The sequence below is a fragment of the Carassius gibelio genome, chromosome B5, assembly GCF_023724105.1.
Source record: "Carassius gibelio isolate Cgi1373 ecotype wild population from Czech Republic chromosome B5, carGib1.2-hapl.c, whole genome shotgun sequence".
NCBI lineage: Eukaryota > Metazoa > Chordata > Actinopteri > Cypriniformes > Cyprinidae > Carassius > Carassius gibelio.
Window position 1 is genome coordinate 2,818,787 of NC_068400.1, and position 25,128 is coordinate 2,843,914.

General features: G+C 48.8%; 2 long non-coding RNA genes across 2 annotated transcripts in view; both read right to left on the reverse strand.

Moving 5' to 3' along the window:
• The window catches only part of LOC127957868 (uncharacterized), a 116,666-nt gene that overhangs the window by 40,891 nt on the left and 50,647 nt on the right, over positions 1-25,128 (reverse strand). The gene's annotated exons all lie outside the window — the stretch shown is intronic.
• LOC127957864 (uncharacterized) overlaps positions 1-25,128 on the reverse strand; it is a 33,537-nt gene that overhangs the window by 4,953 nt on the left and 3,456 nt on the right. Inside the window, exon 2 of the long non-coding RNA XR_008153875.1 lies at positions 12,359-12,686. This is a non-coding gene — a long non-coding RNA (uncharacterized LOC127957864). The remainder of the gene's footprint in view (positions 1-12,358; positions 12,687-25,128) is intronic.

Genomic DNA, 25,128 nt, shown 5'->3' on the forward strand with positions numbered 1-25,128 from the left:
GGGCGTACGATTTTCGTACAGCGGGCGAAAAATCGCCCGAAAAACGTCCCATAGGAAATGCATTACGGAAAACTTTGACAGACCGTAGCTCCAAGAGAGAATTTCGCAGAAACACGTGAATCACCACATTTGGAGAGGCTATCAGGCTGTGCGAGAACATACCCCGCAGTGGGGTATAAGTTGTACCCCTGGGGCGCAAGGGCCCCCCAAATTTGCCCCATAGACATATTATGGTGAGGGATCGCCCATGAAACAGTGTGTTTTTCCTACTATGGGAAATTACATAGGGATTTTGTAATGTGCATAACTCAGGATCACAGTGTCATAGAGACAAGGGGGTGGGCTCATTTGAATCAGGCAACCAATCAGAATCTCAGGATCATTATGCAGCTATCAAGCCACGCCCTAGCAACCATATAGAGCACCATAGCAACAAGCCCCATAGACTTCCATTGAAAAAGATCAAATGAATAACTTTGGATAGAAGTGTCATAGAAACATGAGGGTGGGCTCGTTTGACTCGGGGCAGCAAACGGCCAATCATGTATCTCCTTCAAGACAACCTAGCCACGCCCTAGCAACCATTAAGAGCTACCTAGCAACCCAAAGTATAGAGAGATATCTTAACATCTGAAAGACATAGAAGCATGGGGGTTGGTTTATATTAGCAAGCGACCATTGGAGTATCATCATTGGCAGCTGCCAGGCCACTCCCTAGCAACCAAACACAGTACCCTAGCAACCGTTTTGCAAGATCTATATCTCTGCATCAGAACATCGTAGAGGCATGGGGGTTGGTTTATATTGGCGAGCAGCCTCGGAGTATCACCATTGGCAGCTGCCAAGCCACTCCATAGCAACCAAATGAAGTACCCTAGCAACCGTTTTGCACGACCTATATCTCTGCATCAGAACATCGTACAGACATGGCGGTTGGATTTTTTGACTCATGCTAGCACACTGGACTTCCAACATGCTAGTCATGCTAGCAGTGATTAGCTACATGCTAATAGTGATTAGCTAAGTGCTCAAATGGGTTAAGAACTCTATAATAACTACATAGTGACCATCTGTGACAACTACCAACCACCTAGAAACATCATAGCAACCACCCAGGAGACCATAGCAACCGCCCTAGCAACCACCCCAGGTACCCTAGCAACCACATAGCAACACCCTAGCAACCGCCCCAATTACCCTAGCAACCACCCTGGGTACCTTAGCAACGGCCCTAGCAACCATCATGGGGACCCTAGCAACCGCCCTAGCAACCACCCCGGGTACCCTAGCAACCACATAGCAACACCCTAGCAACCACCCCGATTACCCTAGCAACCACCCTGAGTACCCTAGCAACGGCCCTAGCAACCATCATGGGGACCCTAGCAACCGCCCTAGCAACCACCCCTGGTACCCTAGCAACCACATAGCAACACCCTAGCAACCACCCCGATTACCCTAGCAACCACCCTGAGTACCCTAGCAACGGCCCTAGCAACCATCATGGGGACCCTAGCAACCACCCCTGGTACCCTAGCAACCACATAGCAACACCCTAGCAACCACCCCGATTACCCTAGCAACCACCCTGGGTAGCCTAGCAACAGCCCCAGCAACCATCATAGGGACCCTAGCAACCGCCCTAGCAACCACCCCGGGTACCCTAGCAACCACACCCTAGCAACAGAGGGGCGAGTTTTGCCACTGCAAGCACCACTCACATTTTCTTCAGGAAATGTACCTTCTAGTTATTATTATTATTCTTCCGTACAAATTTCGGCGCGTAACTAGTCCCGCAGTTTTCGTCACAGACCAACGAAACAGGCGTCAAATCGTGCGGCCTATTCGGGAATGGTGTGCTATGACTTTTATAAGCGATCGGGCGTACGATGTTCGTACACCGGGCGAAATATCGGCCGAAAAATCGCATAGACAATGCATTACGGCCAACTTTGACGAATCGTAGCGCAGAGAGAGAATTTCGCAGAAACATGTGAATCACCACATTTGGAGAGGCTATCAAGCTGTGCGAGAGGATACCTCGCAGAGGCGTACAAGTTGTACCCCTGGGGCGCTAGAGACCCCCAAAGTTGCCCCATTGACATAGTATGGTGAGGGATCGCCCATGAAACACTGTGCTTTTCCTACTATGGGAAATTACTTAGGGATTTTGTATTGAACATAACTCTGCATCACAGTGTCATAGAGACAAGGGGGTGGGCTCATTTGAATCAGGCAACCAATCAGTCTCTCAGGATCACTGTGAATCTATCAAGCCACGCCCTAGCAACCATATAGAGCGCCATAGCAACAAGCCCCATAGACTTCCATTGAAAAAGATCAAATGAATAACTTTGGATAGAAGTGTCATAGAAACATGAGGGTGGGCTCGTTTGACTCGGGCAGCAAACGGCCAATCATGTATCACCTTCAAGACAACCTAGCCACGCCCTAGCAACCATTAAGAGCTACCTAGCAACCCAAAGTATAGTGAGATATCTTAACATCTAAAAGACATAGAAGCATGGGGGTTGGTTTATATTAGCAAGCAACCATTGGAGTATCATCATTGGCAGCTGCCAGGCCACACCCTAGCAACCAAACACAGTACCCTAGCAACCATTTTTCAATACCAATATCTCTGCATCAGAACCTCGTAGAGGCATGGGGGTTGGTTTATATTGGCGAGCAGCCTTTGGAGTATCACCATTGGCAGCTGCCAAGCCACTCCATAGCAACCAAACGGAGTACCCTAGCAACCGTTTTGCACGACCTATATCTCTGCATCAGAACATCGTAGAGACATGGCGGTTGGATTTTTTGACTCATGCTAGCAAACTGTACTTCCAACATGCTAGTCATGCTAGCAGTGATTAGCTACATGCTAATAGTGATTAGCTAAGTGCTCAAATGGGCTAAGAACTCTATAATAACTACATAGTGACCATCTGTGACAACTACCAACCACCTAGTAACATCATAGCAACCACCCAGGAGACCATAGCAACTGCCTAGCAACCAGCCAAAACACCCTAGCAACCGCCTAGCAACACCTTAGCAACCACCCCAAGTACCGTAGCAACTGCCTAGCAACCACCCAGGTTACCATAGCAACCGCCCTAGCAACCACCCCGGGTACCCTAGCAACCACATAGCAACACCCTAGCAACCGCCCCGATTACCCTAGCAACCACCCTGGGTACCTTAGCAACGGCCCTAGCAACCATCATGGGGACCCTAGCAACCGACCTAGCAACCACCCCGGGTACCCTAGCAACCGCATAGCAACACCCTAGCAACCGCCCCGATTACCCTAGCAACCACCCTGAGTACCCTAGCAACGGCCCTAGCAACCATCATGGGGACCCTAGCAACCGCCCTAGCAACCACCCCGGGTACCCTAGCAACCACATAGCAACACCCTAGCAACCAGCCAAAACACCCTAGCAACCACCCTGGGTAACCTAGCAACGGCCCTAGCAACCATCATGGGGACCCTAGCAACCGCCCTAGCAACCACCCCGGGTACCCTAGCAACCACATAGCAACCACCCCGATTACCCTAGCAACCACCCTGAGTACCCTAGCAACGGCCCTAGCAACCATCATGGGGACCCTAGCAACCTCCCTACCAACCACCCCGGGTACCCTAGCAACCACATAGCAACACCCTAGCAACCACCCTGATTACCCTAGCAACCACCCTGGGTACCCTAGCAACGGCCCTAGCAACCATCATAGGGACCCTAGCAACCACCCTAGCAACCACCCCGGGTACCCTAGCAACCACACCTTAGCAACAGAGGGGCGAGTTTTGCCACTGCAAGCACCACTCACATTTTCTTCAGGAAATGTACCTTCTAGTTAGTGGTGCTTGCCGGAGGCAAAGCATCACTATTATTATCTCACATACTTATTATTATTATACTAGATCCGTACAAATTTCGGCGCGTAACCAGTCCCGCAGTTTTCGTCACAGACCAACGAAACAGGCGTCAAATCGTGCGCCCTAATCGGGAATGGTGTGCTATGACTTTTATAAGCGATCGGGCGTACGATGTTCGTACACCGGGCGACAAAACGGGCGAAAAATCGCATAGACAATGCATTGCGGCCAACTTTGACGGATCGTAGCTCCGAGAGAGAATTTCGCAGAAACACGTGAATCTCCACATTTGGAGAGGCTATCAGGCTGTGCGAGAACATACCCCGCAGTGGGGTATAAGTTGTACCCCTGGGGCGCGAGAGCCCCCCAAAAATGGCCCTAATACAAAGTATAGGGAGGACTTTTCCTGCTATGGGACATTACATAGGGATTTTGTATTGAACATAACTCTGGATCACAATGTCATAGAGACAAGGGGGTGGGCTCATTTTAATCAGGCAACCAATCAGTCTCTCAGGATCACTGTGAATCTATCAAGCCACGCCCTAGCAACCATATAGACCGCCATAGCAACAAGCCCCATAGACTTCCATTGAAAAAGATCAAATAAATAACTTTGGATAGAAGTGTCATAGAAACATGAGGGTGGGCTCGTTTGACTCGGGCAGCAAACGGCCAATCATGTATCTCCTTCAAGACAACCTAGCCACGCCCTAGCAACCATTAAGAGCTACCTAGCAACCAAAATCCAAAGATAGATATCTTAACATCTGAAAGACATAGAAGCATGGGGGTTGGTTTATATTGTCAAGCAGACTTTGAAGTATCATCATTGGCAGCTGAAAGGCCACTCCCTAGCAACCAACCAGAGTACCCTAGCAACCATTTTTAAGATCTATATCTCTGCATCAGAACATCGTAGAGGCATGGGGGTTGGTTTATGTTGGCAAGCAGACTTTGGAGTATCATCATTGGCAGCTGCCAGGCCACTCCATAGCAACCAAACGGAGTACCCTAGCAACCGATTTGCACGACCTATATCTCTGCATCAGAACATCGTACAGACATGGCGGTTGGATTTTTTGACTCATGCTAGCACACTGGACATCCAACATGCTAGTCATGCTAGCAGTGATTAGCTACATGCTAATAGTGATTAGCTAAGTGCTCAAATGGGCTAAGAACTCTATAATAACTACATAGTGACCATCTGTGACAACTACTGACCACCTAGTAACATCATAGCAACCACCCAGGAGACCATAGCAACTGCCTAGCAACCAGCAAAAACACCCTAGCAACCGCCTAGCAACACCTTAGCAACCACCCCAAGTACCGTAGCAACTGCCTAGCAACCACCCAGGTTACCATAGCAACCGCCCTAGCAACCATCCCGGGTACCCTAGCAACCACATAGCAACACCCTAGCAACCGCCCCAATTACCCTAGCAACCACCCTGGGTACCTTAGCAACGGCCCTAGCAACCATCATGGGGACCCTAGCAACCACCCCGGGTACCCTAGCAACCACATAGCAACACCCTAGCAACCACCCCGATTACCCTAGCAACCACCCTGAGTACCTTAGCAACGGCCCTAGCAACCATCATGGGGACCCTGGCAACCGCCCTAGCAACCACCCTTATTACCCTAGCAACCACCGTGGGTACCCTAGCAACGGCCCTAGCAACCATCATGGGGACCCTAGCAACCACCCCAGGTACCCTAGCAACCACATAGCAACACCCTAGCAACCACCCCGATTACCTTAGCAACCACCCTGGGTACCCTAGCAACGGCCCTAGCAACCATCATAGGGACCCTAGCAACCACCCCGGGTACCCTAGCAACCACACCTTAGCAACCGAGGGGCGAGTTTTGCCACTGCAAGCACCACTCACATTTTCTTCAGGAAATGTACCTTCTAGTTAGTGGTGCTTGCCGGAGGCAAAGCACTACTACTATTATCTCACATACTTATTATTATTCTGCTTCTTATAGATCCGTACAAATTTCGGCGCGTAACTAGTCCCGCAGTTTTCGTCACAGACCAACGAAACAGGCGTCAAATCGTGCGGCCTATACGGGAATGGTGTGCTATGACTTTTATAAGCGATCGGGCGTACGATGTTCGTCCGGCGGGCGATAAATCGGGCGATAAATCCCATAGACAATGCATTGCGGCCAACTTTGACGGATCGTAGCTCCGAGTGAGAATTTCGCAGAAACATGTGAATCACCACATTTGGAGAGGCTATCAGGCTGTGCGCGATCATACCCCGCAATGGGGTATAAGTTGTACCCCTGGGGCGCAAGAGCCCCCCAAAGTTGCCCCATACTAAGCCAATGGTGAGGCATCGCCCATGAAACAATGTGTTTTTCCTACTGTGGGAAATTACATAGGGATTTTGTATTGTGCATAACTCAGGATCACAGTGTCATAGAGACAAGGGGGTGGGCTCATTTGAATCAGGCAACCAATCAGTCTCTCAGGATCACTGTGAATCTATCAAGCCACGCCCTATCAACCATAGAGAGCGCCATAGCAACAAGCCCCATAGACTTCCATTGAAAAAGATCAAATGAATAACTTTGGATAGAAGTGTCATAGAAACATGAGGGTGGGCTCATTTGACTCGGGCAGCAAACGGCCAATCATGTATCTCCTTCAAGACAACCTAGCCACGCCCTAGCAACCATTAAGAGCTACCTAGCAACCCACAGTATAGAGAGATATCTTCACATCTGAAAGACATAGAAGCATGGGGGTTGGTTTATATTAGCAAGCAACCATTGGAGTATCATCATTGGCAGCTGCCAGGCCACTCCCTAGCAACCAAACACAGTACCCTAGCAACCGTTTTGCAAGATCTATATCTCTGCATCAGTACATCGTAGAGGCATGGGGGTTGGTTTATATTGGCCAGCAGCCTTTGGAGTATCACCATTGGCAGCTGCCAAGCCACTCCATAGCAACCAAACGGAGTACCCTAGCAACCGTTTTGCAAGATCTATATCTCTGCATCAGAACATCGTAGAGACATGGGGGTTGGTTTATATTGGCGAGCAACCTTTGGAGTATCACCATTGGCAACTGCCAAGCCACTCCATAGCAACCAACTAGAGTACCCTAGCAACCATTTTTCAAGGCCAATATCTCTTCATCAGAACATTGTACAGACATGGGGGTTGGTTTATATTGGCAAGCAGACTTTGGAGTATTGTCATTGGCAGCTGCCAAGCCATTCCATAGCAACCAAACGGATTACCCTAGCAACCGTTTTGCACGACCTATATCTCTGCATCAGAACATCGTAGAGACATGGGGGTTGGATTTTTTGACTCATGCTAGCACACTGGACTTCCAACATGCTAGTCATGCTAGCAGTGATTAGCTACATGCTAATAGTGATTAGCTAAGTGCTCAAATGGGCTAAGAACTCTATAATAACTACATAGTGACCATCTGTGACAACTACCAACCACCTAGTAACATCATAGCAACCACCCAGGAGACCATAGCAACTGCCTAGCAACCAGCCAAAACACCCTAGCAACCGCCAAGCAACACCTTAGCAACCACCCCAAGTACCATAGCAACTGCCTAGCAACCACCCAGGTTACCATAGCAACCGCCCTAGCAACCACCCCGGGTACCCTAGCAACCACCCCGATTACCCTAGCAACCACCCCGATTACCCTAGCAACCACCCTGGGTACCCTAGCAACGGCCCTAGCAACCATCATGGGGACCCTAGCAACCGCCCTAGCAACCACCCCGGGTACCCTAGCAACCACATAGCAACACCCTAGCAACCGCCCTGATTACCCTAGCAACCACTCTGGGTACCCTAGCAACGGCCCTAGCAACCATCATGGGGACCCTAGCAACCGCCCTAGCAACCACCCCGGGTACCCTAGCAACCACATAGCAACACCCTAGCAACCACCCCGATTACCCTAGCAACCACCCTGGGTACCCTAGCAACGGCCCTAGCAACCATCATGGGGACCCTAGCAACCGCCCTAGAAACCACCCCGGGTACCCTAGCAACCAAATAGCAACACCCTAGCAACCACCCCGATTACCCTAGCAACCACCCTGGGTACCCTAGCAACGGCCATAGCAACCATCATAGGGACCCTAGCAACCACCCCGGGTACCCTAGCAACCACATCTTAGCAACAGAGGGGCGAGTTTTGCCACTGCAAGCACCACTCACATTTTCTTCAGGAAATGTACCTTCTAGTGTTACTATTACTATCCACCTTGACAAAATTTCGGCACGCTACTCCTCCTGCATTTTTTGTCGCAGACCCATGAATGAGATGTCAAAACGTGCGGCTTATTGAGGAGAGGTGTGCTATGACTTTTCTAAGCAATCGGACTTACGATAATCGTACAGTGGGCGAAGAAAATGTGTGAAAATATCCCATAGACTTAACATTGGAAAAACTATCTGACATCATATCTTTGGATCAGAAAGTCATAGAGGCTTGGCAGAGGGCTCTTTTGTATCGGCCTATCAAGCAGTCCATAAGTAGTGACATAACAACTTCATAGCCACGCCATAGCAACCAATTTTAGCACCCTAGCAGCTGTTTAACAACATTTAAAAGCTATATATCATCAAAATAACCATATAGAAACACTGTCTTGGGCTTTTTGGAATCAGGCTGGTAAATGATCTTTAAATATCACTATATGAACTATATAGGCACACCATAGCAACCATATAGAGCGCCCTAGCAACCATATAGCAATATAAAGAACTTATATCACGGCTCCACGATATCAAACAGGCATCATGGGTGGCTACAGGGCGCAGAGATTTGCCACTGCAAGCACCACTCACATTTTCTTCAGGAAATGTACCTTCTAGTTAGTGGTGCTTGCCGGAGGCAAGGCACTACTATTATTATCTCACATACTTATTATTATTATTCTGATTCTTATAGATCCGTACAAATTTCGGCGCGTAACTAGTCCCGCAGTTTTCGTCACAGACCAACGAAACAGGCGTCAAATCGTGCGGCCTATACGGGAATGGTGTGCTATGACTTTTATAAGCGATCGGGCGTACGATGTTCGTCCGGCGGGCGATAAATCGGGCGATAAATCCCATAGACAATGCATTGCGGCCAACTTTGACGGATCGTAGCTCCGAGTGAGAATTTCGCAGAAACATGTGAATCACCACATTTGGAGAGGCTATCAGGCTGTGCGCGATCATACCCCGCAATGGGGTATAAGTTGTACCCCTGGGGCGCAAGAGCCCCCCAAAGTTGCCCCATACTAAGCCAATGGTGAGGGATCGCCCATGAAACAATGTGTTTTTCCTACTGTGGGAAATTACATAGGGATTTTGCATTGAACATAACTATGGATCACATAGTCATAGAGACAAGGGGGTGGGCTCATTTGAATCAGGCAACCAATCAGACTCTCATGATCATTATGAAGCTATCAAGCCACGCCCTAGCAACCATATAGAGCACCATAGCAACAAGCTCCATAGACTTCCATTGAAAAATATAAAATGAATAACTTTGGATAGAAGTGTCATAGAAACATGAGGGTTGGCTCGTTTGACTCGGGGCAGCAAATGGCCAATCACGAATCACCTTCAACACTTCATAGCCACGCCCTAGCAACCATATGGACCTCCCTAGCGACCAAAAGCATAGAGAGATATCTTCAAATCTGAATATCATAAAGGCATGGGGGTTGGTTTATATCATTCATACTAGCAAGCAGACTTCGGAGTATCATCATTGGCAGCTGCCAGGCCACTCCCTAGCAACCAAACACAGTACCCTAGCAACCGTTTTGCAAGATCTATATCTCTGCATCAGAACATCGTAGAGGCATGGGGGTTGGTTTATATTGGCGAGCAGCCTTTGGAGTATCACCATTGGCAGCTGCCCAGCCACTCCATAGCAACCAAACGGAGTACCTTAGCAACCGTTTTGCACGACCTATATCTCTGCATCAGAACATCGTACAGACATGGCGGTTGGATTTTTTGACTCATGCTAGCACACTGGACTTCCAACATGCTAGTCATGCTAGCAGTGATTAGCTACATGCTAATAGTGATTAGCTAAGTGCTCAAATGGGCTAAGAACTCTATAATAACTACATAGTGACCATCTGTGACAACTACCAACCACCTAGTAACATCATAGCAGCCACCCAGGAGACCATAGCAACTGCCTAGCAACCAGCCAAAACACCCTAGCAACCGCCTAGCAACACCTTAGCAACCACCCCAAGTACCGTAGCAACTGCCTAGCAACCACCCAGGTTACCATAGCAACCGCCCTAGCAACCACCCCGGGTACCCTAGCAACCACATAGCAACACCCTAGCAACCGCCTCAATTACCCTAGCAACCATCCTGGCTACCTTAGCAACGGCCCTAGCAACCATCATGGGGACCCTAGCAACCGCCCTAGCAACCAACCCCGGTACCCTAGCAACCACATAGCAACACCCTAGCAACCGCCCCAATTACCCTAGCAACCACCCTGGGTACCTTAGCAACGGCCCCTAGCAACCATCATGGGGACCCTAGCAACCGCCCTAGCAACCACCCCGGGTACCCTAGCAACCACATAGCAACCACCCCGGGTACCCTAGCAACCACATAGCAACACCCTAGCAACCACCCCGATTACCCTAGCAACCACCCTGAGTACCCTACCAACGGCCCTAGCAACCATCATGGGGACCCTAGCAACCGCCCTAGCAACCACCCCGGGTACCCTAGCAACCACATAGCAAGACCCTAGCAACCATTCAGATTACCCTAGCAACCACCCTGGGTACCTTAGCAACCATTATGGGGACCCTAGCAACCGCCCTAGCAACCACCCAGGGTACCTTAGCAACCACCGTAGCAACCTCATTGCAACAACCTAGCAACAGGGCGCCGAGTTTTGCCACTGCAAGCACCACTCACATTTTCTTCAGGAAATGTACATTCTAGTTAGTGGTGCTTGCCGGAGGCAAGGCATCACTATTACTATTCTTCATACTTATTATTATTATTATACTAGATCCGTACAAATTTCGGCGCGTAACTAGTCCCGCAGTTTTCATCACAGACCAACGAAACAGGCGTCAAATCGTGCGGCCTAATCGGGAATGGTGTGCTATGACTTTTATAAGCGATCGGGCGTACGATGTTCGTACACCGGGCGAAAAAACGGGCGAAAAATCGTATAGAGAATGCATTGCGGCCAACTTTGACGGATCATAGCTCCGAGAGGGAATTTCGCAGAAACACGTGAAACTCCACATTTGGAGAGGCTATCAGGCTGTGCGAGAACATACCCCACAGTGGGGTATAAGTTGTACCCCTGGGGCGCGAGAGCCCCCCAAAAATGGCCCTAATACAAAGTATAGGGAGGACTTTTCCTGCTATGGGACATTACATAGGGATTTTGTATTGAACATAACTCGGCATCACAGTGTCATAGAGACAAGGGGGTGGGCTCATTTGAATCAAGCAACCAATCAGACTCTCAGGATCATTATGAAGCTATCAAGCCACGCCCTAGCAACCATATAGAGCACCATAGCAACAAGCCCCATAGACTTCCATTGAAAAAGATCAAATTAATAACTTTGGATAGAAGTGTCATAGAAACATGAGGGTGGGCTCGTTTGACTCGAGCAGCAAACGGCCAATCACGTATAACCTTCAAGACAACCTAGCCACGCCCTAACAACCATTAAGAGCTACCTAGCAACCTAAATCCAAAGATAGATATCTTAACATCTGAAAGACATAGAAGCATGGGGGTTGGTTTATATTGGTGAGCAACCTTTGAAGTATCATCATTGGCAGCTGCAAGGCCACTCCCTAGCAACCAACCAGAGTACCCTAGCAACCGTTTTGCAAGATCTATATCTCTGCATCACAACATTGTACAGACATGGGGGTTGGTTTATATTGGCAAGCAGACTTTGGAGTATCACCACTGGCAGCTGCCAAGCCACTCCATAGCAACCAAACGGAGTACCCTAGCAACCGTTCTACACGACCTATATCTCTGCATCAGAACATCGTACAGACATGGCGGTTGGATTTTTTGACTCATGCTAGCAAACTGGACTTCCAACATGCTAGTCATGCTAGCAGTGATTAGCTACATGCTAATAGTGATTAGCTAAGTGCTCAAATGGGCTAAGAACTCTATAATAACTACATAGTGACCATCTGTGACAACTACCAACCACCTAGTAACATCATAGCAACCACCCAGGAGACCATAGCAACTGCCTAGCAACCAGCCAAAACACCCTAGCAACACCTTAGCAACCACCCCAAGTACCGTGGCAACTGCCTAGCAACCACCCAGGTTACCATAGCAACCGCCCTAACAACCACCCCGGGTACCCTAGCAACCACTTAGCAACACCCTAGCAACCACCTTGATTACCCTAGCAACCACCCTGGGTACCTTAGCAACGGCCCTAGCAACCATCACGGGGACCCTAGCAACCGCCCTAGCAACCACCCCGGGTACCCTAGCAACCACATAGCAACACCCTAGCAACCACCCTGGGTACCCTAGCAACGGCCTTAGCAACCATCAAGGGGACCCTAGCAACCGCCCTAGCAACCACCCCAGGTACCCTAGCAACCACATAGCAACACCCTAGCAACCACCCCGATTACCCTAGCAACCACCCTGGGTACCCTAGCAACGGCCCTAGCAACCATCATGGGGACCCTAGCAACCACCATAGCAACCAAGTGTACCTTAGCAATGGTCCTACCAACCACACCTTAGCAACAGAGGGGCGAGTTTTGCCACTGCAAGCACCACTCACATTTTCTTCAGGAAATGTACCTTCTAGTTAGTGGTGCTTGCCGGAGGCAAGGCATCACTATTACTATCTCACATACTTATTATTCTTATACTTATTATTATTCTTCCGCACAAAATTTCGGCGCGTAACTAGTCCCGCAGTTTTTGTCACAGACCAACGAAACAGGCGTCAAATCGTGCGGCCTAATCGGGAATGGTGTGCTATGACTTTTATAAGCGATCGGGCGTACGATGTTCGTACACCGGGCGAAAAAACGGGCGAAAAATCGCATAGACAATGCATTGCGCCCAACTTTGACGGACCGTAACTCCGAGAGAGAATTTCGCAGAAACACGTGAATCACCACATTTGGAGAGGCTATCAGGCTGTGCGAGAGGACACCTCTCAGAGGGGTACAAGTTGTACCCCTGGGGTGCTAGAGACCCCCAAAGTTGCCCCATTGACATAGTATGGTGAGGGATCGCCCATGAAACACTGTGCTTTTCCTACTATGGGAAATTACTTAGGGATTTTGTATTGAACATAACTCTGCATCACAGTGTCATAGAGACAAGGGGGTGGGCTCATTTGAATCAGGCAACCAATCAGTCTCTCAGGATCACTGTGAATCTATCAAGCCACGCCCTAGCAACCATATAGAGCGCCATAGCAACAAGGCCCATAGACTTCCATTGAAAAAGATCAAATGAATAACTTTGGATAGAAGTGTCATAGAAACATGAGGGTGGGCTCGTTTGACTCGGGCAGCAAACGGCCAATCATGTATCACCTTCAAGACAACCTAGCCACGCCCTAGCAACCATTAAGAGCTACCTAGCAACCCAAAGTATAGTGAGATATCTTAACATCTAAAAGACATAGAAGCATGGGGGTTGGTTTATATTAGCAAGCAACCATTGGAGTATCATCATTGGCAGCTGCCAGGCCACACCCTAGCAACCAAACACAGTACCCTAGCAACCATTTTTCAATACCAATATCTCTGCATCAGAACCTCGTAGAGGCATGGGGGTTGGTTTATATTGGCGAGCAGCCTTTGGAGTATCACCATTGGCAGCTGCCAAGCCACTCCATAGCAACCAAACGGAGTACCCTAGCAACCGTTTTGCACGACCTATATCTCTGCATCAGAACATCGTAGAGACATGGCGGTTGGATTTTTTGACTCATGCTAGCAAACTGTACTTCCAACATGCTAGTCATGCTAGCAGTGATTAGCTACATGCTAATAGTGATTAGCTAAGTGCTCAAATGGGCTAAGAACTCTATAATAACTACATAGTGACCATCTGTGACAACTACCAACCACCTAGTAACATCATAGCAACCACCCAGGAGACCATAGCAACTGCCTAGCAACCAGCCAAAACACCCTAGCAACCGCCTAGCAACACCTTAGCAACCACCCCAAGTACCGTAGCAACTGCCTAGCAACCACCCAGGTTACCATAGCAACCGCCCTAGCAACCACCCCGGGTACCCTAGCAACCACATAGCAACACCCTAGCAACCGCCCCGATTACCCTAGCAACCACCCTGGGTACCTTAGCAACGGCCCTAGCAACCATCATGGGGACCCTAGCAACCGACCTAGCAACCACCCCGGGTACCCTAGCAACCGCATAGCAACACCCTAGCAACCGCCCCGATTACCCTAGCAACCACCCTGAGTACCCTAGCAACGGCCCTAGCAACCATCATGGGGACCCTAGCAACCGCCCTAGCAACCACCCCGGGTACCCTAGCAACCACATAGCAACACCCTAGCAACCAGCCAAAACACCCTAGCAACCACCCTGGGTAACCTAGCAACGGCCCTAGCAACCATCATGGGGACCCTAGCAACCGCCCTAGCAACCACCCCGGGTACCCTAGCAACCACATAGCAACACCCTAGCAACCACCCCGATTACCCTAGCAACCACCCTGGGTAACCTAGCAACGGCCCTAGCAACCATCATGGGGACCCTAGCAACCGCCCTAGCAACCACCCCGAGTACCTTAGCAACCACATAGCAAGACCCTAGCAACCATTCAGATTACCCTAGCAACCACCCTGGGTACCTTAGCAACCATCATGGGGACCCTAGCAACCGCCCTAGCAACCACCCAGGGTACCTTAGCAACCACCGTAGCAACCTCATTGCAACAACCTAGCAACAGGGCGCCGAGTTTTGCCACTGCAAGCACCACTCACATTTTCTTCAGGAAATGTACTTTCTAGTGTTACTATTACTATTCACCTTTGTAAAATTTCGGCACGCTACTCCTCCAGCACTTTTTGTCGCAGACCCATGAATGAGGTGTCAAATCGTGCGGCTTCTTGAGTAAAGGTGTGCTATGACTTTTCTAAGCATTCGGACTTACGATAATCGTACAGCGGGCGAAGAAAATGTGTGAAAATATCCCATTGACTTAACATTGGAAAAATGATCTGAGATCATATCTTTGGATCAGAAAGTCATAGAGGCTTGGTTGAGGACTCTTTTGACTCGGCCTATCAAGCAGTCCATGATTAGTGACATAACAACTTAATATCCATGCCATAGCAACCAATTTTAGCACCCTAGCAACTGTTTAACAACATTTAAAAGCTATATATCATCAAAATAACCATATAGAAACACTGTCTTGGGCTTTTTGGAATCAGGCTGGTAAATCATCTTTAAATATCACTATTTGAACTATATAGGCACACCATAGCAACCATATAGAGCGCCCTAGCAACCATATAGCAATATAAAGAACTTATATCACGGCTCCACAATATCAAACAGGCATCATGGGTGGCTACAGGGCGCAGAGATTTGCCACTGCAAGCACCACTCACATTTTCTTCAGGAAATGTACCTTCTAGTTAGTGGTGCTTGCCGGAGGCAAGGCACTACTATTATTATCTCACATACTTATTATTATTATTATTATTATTATACTAGATCCGTACAAATTTCGGCGCGTAACTAGTCCCGCAGTTTTTGTCACAGACCAACGAAACAGGCGTCAAATCGTGCGGCCTAATCGGGAATGGTGTGCTATGACTTTTATAAGCGATCGGGCGTACGATGTTCGTACACCGGGCGAAAAAACGGGCGAAAAATCGCATAGACAATGCATTGCGGCCAACTTTGACGGATCGTAGCTCCGAGAGAGAATTTCGCAGAAACACGTGAATCTCCACATTTGGAGAGGCTATCAGGCTGGGCGAGAACATACCCCACAGTGGGGTATAAGTTGTACCCCTGGGGCGCAAGAGCCCCCCAAAATTGCCCCTAATACAAAGTATAGGGAGGACTTTTCCTGCTATGGGACATTACAAAGGGATTTTGTATTGAACATAACTCTGGATCACAGTGTCATAGAGACAAGGGGGTGGGCTTATTTGAATCAGGCAACCAATCAGTCTCTCTGGATCACTGTGAATCTATCAAGCCACGCCCTAGCAACCAATTAGAGCACCATAGCAACAAGCCCCATAGACTTCCATTGAAAAAGATCAAATGAATAACTTTGGATAGAAGTGTAATAGAAACATGAGGGTGGGCTCGTTTGACTCAGGGCAGCAAACGGCCAATCACGAATCACCTTCAACACTACATAGCCACGCCCTAGCAACCATTTGGACCTCCCTAGCGACCAAAAGTATAGAGATATATCTTAACATCTGAAAGACATAGAAGCATGGGGGTTGGTTTATATTAGCAAGCAACCATTGGAGTATCATCAATGGCAGCTGCCAGGCCACTCCCTAGCAACCAAACACAGTACCCTAGCAACCGTTTTGCAAGATCTATATCTCTGCATCAGAACATCGTATAGGCATGGGGGTTGGTTTATATTGGCGAGCAGCCTTTGGAGTATCACCATTGGCAGCTGCCAAGCCACTCCATAGCAACCAAATGGAGTACCCTAGCAACCGTTTTGCATGACCTATATCTCTGCATCAGAACATCGTACAGACATGGCGGTTGGATTTTTTGACTCATGCTAGCACACTGGACTTCCAACATGCTAGTCATGCTAGCAGTGATTAGCTACATGCTAATAGTGATTAGCTAAGTGCTCAAATGGGCTAAGAACTCTATAATAACTACATAGTGACCATCTGTGACAACTACCAACCACCAAGTAACATCATAACAACCACCACAGTTACCATAGCAACTGCCTAGCAACCACCCCGGGTACCCTAGCAACCACATAGCAACACCCTAGCAACCGCCCCAATTACCCTAGCAACCACCCTGAGTACCCTAGCAACGGCCCTAGCAACCATCATGGGGACCCTAGCAACCGCCCTAGCAACCACCCCGGGTACCCTAGCAACCACATAGCAACACCCTAGCAACCACCCCGATTACCCTAGCAACCACCCTGGGTACCCTAGCAACGGCCCTAAAAACCATCATGGGGACCCTAGCAACCGCCCTAGCAACCACCCCGGGTACCCTAGCAACCACATAGCAACACCCTAGCAACCACCCCGATTACCCTAGCAACCACCCTGGGTACCTTAGCAACGGCCCTAGCAACCATCATGGGGACCCTAGCAACCGCCCTAGCAACCACCCCGATTACCCTAGCAACCACCCTGAGTACCCTAGCAACGGCCCTAGCAACCATCATGGGGACCCTAGCAACCGCCCTAGCAACCACCCCGGGTACCTTAGCAACCATCGTAGCAACCTCATTGCAACACCCTAGCAACAGAGGGGCGAGTTTTGCCACTGCAAGCACCACTCACATTTTCTTCAGGAAATGTACCTTCTAGTGTTACTATTACTATTCGCCTTGACAGAACTTTGGCACGCTACTCCTCCCGCATTTTTTGTCGCAGACCCATGAATGAGATGTCAAAACGTGCGGCTTATTGAGGAGAGGTGTGCTATGACTTTTCTAAGGAATCGGACTTACGATAATCGTACAGCGGGCGAAGAAAATGTGTGAAAATATCCCATTGACTTAACATTGGAAAAACTATCTGACATCATATCTTTGGATCAGAAAGTCATACAGGCTTGGCAGAGGGCTCTTTTGACTCAGCCTATCAAGCAGTACATAAGTAGTGACATAACAACTTCATAGCCACGCCCTAGCAACCACTTTTAGCACCATAGCAACTGTTTAACAAATAAATGCTATATGTCAGCAAAATAACTATATAGAAACACTGGCTTGGGCTTTTTGCATTCAGGCTGGTAAATAATCTTTAAATATCACCCCATAAACTATATAGTCACACCATAGCAACCATATAGAGCACCCTAGCAACCATGTAGCAATATAAATCCTTCTATCTCTGCTTCAAAACATCACACAGGCATCATGGGTGGCTACAGGGCGCCGAGTTTTGCCACTGCAAGCACCACTCACATTTTCTTCAGGAAATGTACCTTCTAGTTAGTGGTGCTTGCCGGAGGCAAGGCATCACTATTACTATCTCACATACTTATTATTATTAGTGGTGCTTGCCGGAGGCAAGGCACTACTATTATTATCTCACATACTTATTATTCTTCTTCTTCTTCTTCTAGATCCGTACAAATTTCGGCGCGTAACTAGTCCCGCAGTTTTTGTCACAGACCAACGAAACAGGCGTCAAATCGTGCGGCCTAATCGGGAATGGTGTGCTATGACTTTTATAAGCGATCGGGCGTACGATGTTCGTACACCGGGCGAAAAAACGGGCGAAAAATCCCATAGACAATGCATTGGGGCCAACTTTGACGGATCGTAGCTCCGAGAGAGAATTTCGCAGAAACACGTGAATCACCACATCTGGAGAGGCTATCAGCCTGTGCCAGAACATACCCCGCATTGGGGTATAAGTTGTACCCCTGGGGCGCGAGAGCCCCCCAAAAATGGCCCTAATACAAAGTATAGGGAGGACTTTTCCTGCTATGGGACATTACATAGAGATTTTGTATTGAACATAACTCTGGATCACAATGTCATAGAGACAAGGGGGTGGGCTCATTTTAATCAGGCAACCAATCAGTCTCTCAGGATCACTCTGAATCTATCAAGCCACGCCCTAGCAACCATATAGAGCGCCATAGCAACAAGCCCCATAGACTTCCATTGAAAAAGATCAAATGAATAACTTTGGATAGAAGTGTCATAGAAACATGAGGGTGGGCTCGTTTGACTCGGGCAGCAAACGGCCAATCATGTATCTCCTTCATGACAACCTAGCCACGCCCTAGCAACCATTAAGAGCTACCTAGCAACCAAAATCCAAAGATAGATATCTTAACATCTGAAAGACATAGAAGCATGGGGGTTGGTTTATATTAGCAAGCAACCAATGGAGTATCATCATTGGCAGCTGCCAGGCCACTCCCTAGCAACCAAACACAGTACCCTAGCAACCGTTTTGCAAGATCTATATCTCTGCATCAGAACATCGTAGAGGCATGGGGGTTGGTTTATATTGACGAGCAGCCTTTAGAGTATCATCATTGGCAGTTGCCAAGCCACTCCATAGCAACCAAATGGAGTACCCTAGCAACCGTTTTGCACGACCTATATCTCTGCATCAGAACATCGCACAGACATGGCGGTTGGATTTTTTGACTCATGCTAGCACACTGGACTTCCAACATGCTAGTCATGCTAGCAGTGATTAGCTACATGCTAATAGTGATTAGCTAAGTGCTCAAATGGGCTAAGAACTCTATAATAACTACATAGTGACCATCTGTGACAACTACCAACCACCTAGTAACATCATAGCAACCACCCAGGAGACCATAGCAACTGCCTAGCAACCAGCCAAAACACCCTAGCAACCGCCTAGCAACACCTTAGCAACCCCCCCAAGTACCGTAGCAACTGCCTAGCAACCACCCAGGTTACCATAGCAACCGCCCTAGCAACCGCCCCGGGTACCCTAGCAACCACATAGCAACACCCTAGCAACCGCCCCGATTACCCTAGCAACCACCCTGGGTACCTTAGCAACGGCCCTAGCAACCATCATGGGGACCCTAGCAACCACCCTAGCAACCACCCCGGGTACCCTAGCAACCGCATAGCAACACCCTAGCAACCACCCCGATTACCCTAGCAACCACCCTGGGTACCTTAGCAACGGCCCTAGCAATCATCATGGGGACCCTAGCAACCGCCCTAGCAACCACCCCGGGTACCCTAGCAACCACATAGCAACACCATAGCAACCGCCCCGATTACCCTAGCAACCACCCTGGGTAGCCTAGCAACCGCCCTAGCAACCATCATGGGGACCCTAGCAACCGCCCTAGCAACCACCCCGGGTACCCTAGCAACCACATAGCAACACCCTAGCAACCATCCCGATTACCCTAGCAACCACCCTGGGTACCTTAGCAACGGCCCTAGCAACCATCATGGGGACCCTAGCAACCGCCCTAGCAACCACCCAGGGTACCTTAGCAACCACCGTAGCAACCTCATTGCAACAGCCTAGCAACAGAGGGGCGAGTTTTTCCACTGCAAGCACCACTCACATTTTCTTCAGGAAATGTACCTTCTAGTTAGTGGTGCTTGCCGGAGGCAAGGCATCACTATTACTATCTCGCATACTTATTATTATTATTCTTATTATTCTTCTTCCGCCAAAATTTCGGCGCGTAACTAGTCCCGCAGTTTTCGTCACAGACCAACGAAACAGGCGTCAAATCGTGCGGCCTTGTCGGGAATGGTGTGCTATGACTTTTATAAGCGATCGGGCGTACGATGTTCGTACACCGGGCGAAATAACGGCCGAAAAATCGCATAGACAATGCATTACGGCCAACTTTGACGGATCGTAGCTCCGAGAGAGAATTTCGCAGAAACATGTGAATCACCACATTTGGAGAGGCTATCAGGCTGTGCGCGATCATACCCCGCAATGGGGTACAAGTTGCACCCCTGGGGCGCAAGAGCCCCCCAAAGTTGCCCCATTCTAAGCCAATGGTGAGGGATCGCCCATGAAACAATGTGTTTTTCCTACTGTGGGAAATTACATAGGGATTTTGCATTGAACATAACTATGGATCACATAGTCATAGAGACAAGGGGGTGGGCTCATTTGAATCAGGCAACCAATCAGACTCTCATGATCATTATGAAGCTATCAAGCCACGCCCTAGCAACCATATAGAGCACCATAGCAACAAGCTCCATAGACTTCCATTGAAAAATATAAAATGAATAACTTTGGATAGAAGTGTCATAGAAACATGAGGGTTGGCTCGTTTGACTCGGGGCAGCAAATGGCCAATCACGAATCACCTTCAACACTTCATAGCCACGCCCTAGCAACCATTTGGACCTCCCTAGCGACCAAAAGCATAGAGAGATATCTTCAAATCTGAATATCATAAAGGCATGGGGGTTGATTTTTATCATTCATACTAGCAAGCAGACTTCGGAGTATCATCATTGGCAGTTGCCAGGCCACTCCCTAGCAACCAAACACAGTACCCTAGCAACCGTTTTGCAAGATCTATATCTCTGCATCAGAACATCGTAGAGGCATGGGGGCTGGTTTATATTGGCGAGCAGCCTTTGGAGTATCACCATTGGCAGCTGCCAAGCCACTCCATAGCAACCAAACGGAGTACCCTAGCAACAGTTTTGCACGACCTATATCTCTGCATCAGAACATCGTACAGACATGGCGGTTGGATTTTTTTGACTCATGCTAGCACACTGGACTTCCAACATGCTAGTCATGCTAGCAGTGATTAGCTACATGCTAATAGTGATTAGCTAAGTGCTCAAATGGGCTAAGAACTCTATAATAACTACATAGTGACCATCTGTGACAACTACCAACCACCTAGTAACATCATAGCAACCACCCAGGAGACCATAGCAACTGCCTAGCAACCAGCCAAAACACCCTAGCAACCGCCTAGCAACACCCTAGCAACCGCCCCAATTACCCTAGCAACCACCCCGAGTACCATAGCAACCGCCCTAGCAACCACCCTGGGTACCCTAGCAACCACATAGCAGCACCCTAGCAACCGCCTCGATTACCCTAGCAACCACCCTGGGTACCTTAGCAACGGCCCTAGCAACCATCACGGGGACCCTAGCAACCGCCCTAGCGACCACCCCGGGTACCCTAGCAACCACATAGCAACACCCTAGCAACCATCCCGATTACCCTAGCAACCACCCTGGGTACCTTAGCAACGGCCCTAGCAACCATCATGGGGACCCTAGCAACCGCCCTAGCAACCACCCCGGGTACCCTAGCAACCACATAGCAACACCCTAGCAACCACCCCAATTACCCTAGCAACCACCCTGAGTACCCTAGCAACGGCCCTAGCAACCATCATGGGGACCCTAGCAACCGCCCTAGCAATCACCCCGGGTACCATAGCAACCCCATACCAACACCCTAGCAACCGCCCCGATTACCCTAGCAACCATCCCATGTACCATAGCAACCAACCCGGGTACCCTAGCAACCACCCTAGCAACCTCATTACAACACCCTATAGCAACAGGGGGCGAGTTTTGCCACTGCAAGCACCACTCACATTTTCTTCAGGAAATGTACCTTCTAGTTAGTGGTGCTTGCCGGAGGCAAAGCACTACTACTATTATCTCACATACTTATTATTATTCTGCTTCTTCTTATAGATCCGTACAAATTTCGGCGCGTAACTAGTCCCGCAGTTTTTGTCACAGACCAACGAAACAGGCGTCAAATCGTGCGGCCTATACGGGAATGGTGTGCTATGACTTTTATAAGCAATCGGGCGTACGATGTTCGTACACCGGGCGAAATAACGGCCGAAAAATCGCATAGACAATGCATTACGGCCAACTTTGACGGATCGTAGCTCCGAGAGAGAGTTTCGCAGAAACATGTGAATCACCACATTTGGAGAGGCTATGAGGCTGTGCACGATCATACCCCGCAATGGGGTATAAGTTGTACCCCTGGGGCGCAAGAGCCCCCCAAAGTTGCCCCATACTAAGCCAATGGGGAGGGATCGCCCATGAAACAATGTGTTTTTCCTACTGTGGGAAATTACACAGGGATTTTGCATTCAACATAACTATGGATCACATAGTCATAGAGACAAAGGGGTGGGCTCATTTGAATCAGGCAACCAATCAGTCTCTCAAGATCATTATGAAGCTATCAAGCCACGCCCTAGCAACCATATAGAGCACCATAGCAACAAGCTCCATAGACTTCCATTGAAAAAGTTAAAATGAATAACTTTGGATAGAAGTGTCATAGAAACATGAGGGTGGGCTCGTTTGACTCGGGCAGCAAACGGCCAATCATGCATCTCCTTCAAGACAACCTAGCCACGCCCTAGCAACCATTAAGAGCTACCTAGCAACCCAAAGTATAGAGAGATATCTTAACATCTGAAAGACATAGACGCATGGGGGTTGGTTTATATTAGCAAGGAACCATTGGAGTATCATCATTGGCAGCTGCCAGGCCACTCCCTAGCAACCAAACACAGTACCCTAGCAACCGTTTTGCAAGATCTATATCTCTGCATCAGAACATCGTAGAGGCATGGGGGTTGGTTTATATTGGCGAGCAGCCTTTGGAGTATCACCATTGGCAGCTGCCAAGCCACTCCATAGCAACCAAACGGAGTACCCTAGCAACCGTTTTGCACGACCTATATCTCTGCATCAGAACATCGTACAGACATGGCGGTTGGATTTTTTGACTCATGCTAGCACACTGGACTTCCAACATGCTAGTCATTCTAGCAGTGATTAGCTAGATGCTAATAGTGATTAGCTAAGTGCTCAAATGGGCTAAGAACTCTATAATAACTACATAGTGACCATCTGTGACAACTACCAACCACCTAGTAACATCATAGCAACCACCCAGGAGACCATAGCAACTGCCTAGCAACCAGCCAAAACACCCTAGCAACCGCCTAGCAACACCTTAGCAACCACCCCAAGTACCGTAGCAACTGCCTAGCAACCACCCAGGTTACCCTAGCAACCACCCTAGCCACCACCCTAGCAACCACCCCGGGTACCCTAGCAACCACATAGCAACACCCTAGCAAACGCCTCAATGACCCTAGCAACCACCCTGGGTCCCTTAGCAACGGCCCTAGCAACCATCATGGGGACCCTAGCAACCGCCCTAGCAACCACCCCGGGTACCCTAGCAACCACATAGCAACACCCTAGCAACCACCCCGATTACCCTAGCAACCACCCTGAGTACCCTAGCAACGGCCCTAGCAACCATCATGGGGACCCTAGCAACCGCCCTAGCAACCACCCCGGGTACCCTAGCAACCACATAGCAACACCCTAGCAACCACCCCAGTTACCCTAGCAACCACCCTGGGTACCCTAGCAACGGCCCTAGCAACCATCATGGGGACCCTAGCAACCGCCCTAGCAACCATCCCGGGTACCCTAGCAACCACATAGCAACACCCTAGCAACCACCCCGATTACCCTAGCAACCACCCTGGGTACCCTAGCAACGGCCCTAGCAACCATCATAGGGACCCTAGCAACCACCCCGGGTACCCTAGCAACCACACCTTAGCAACAGAGGGGCGAGTTTTGCCACTGCAAGCACCACTCACATTTTCTTCAGGAAATGTACCTTCTAGTGTTACTATTACTATTCGCCTTGACAAAACTTTGGCATGCTACTCCTCCCGCATTTTTTGTCACAGATCCATGAATGAGGTGTCAAATCGTGCGGGATATTGAGGAGAGGTGTGCTATGACTTTTCTAAGCAATTGGACTTTCTATAATCGTACAGCAGGCGAAGAAAATGTGTGAAAATATCCCATTGACTTAACATTGGTAAAACTATCTGACATCATATCTTTGGATCAGAAAGTCATAGAGGCTTGGGAGAGGGCTCTATTGACTCGGCCTATCAAGCAGTCCATAAGTAGTGACATAACAACTTCATATCCATGCCCTAGCAACCAATTTTAGCCCCCTAGCAACTGTTTAACTACATTTAAAAGCTGTATCTCAGCAAAAATAACTATATAGAAACACTGGCTTGGGCTTTTTGCATTCAGGCTGGTAAATAATCTTTAAATATCACCCCATAAACTATATAGTCACACCATAGCAACCATATAGAGCACCCTAGCAACCATGTAGCAATATAAATCCTTCTATCTCTGCTTCAAAACATCACAGAGGCATCATGGGTGGCTACAGGGCGCCGAGTTTTGCCACTGCAAGCACCACTCACATTTTCTTCAGGAAATGTACCTTCTAGTTATTAGTGGTGCTTGCCGGAGGCAAAGCATCACTATTATTATCTCACATACTTATTATTAGTGGTGCTTGCCGGAGGCAAAGCACTACTACTATTATCTCACATACTTATTAGTGGTGCTTGCCGGAGGCAAAGCACTACTACTATTATCTCACATA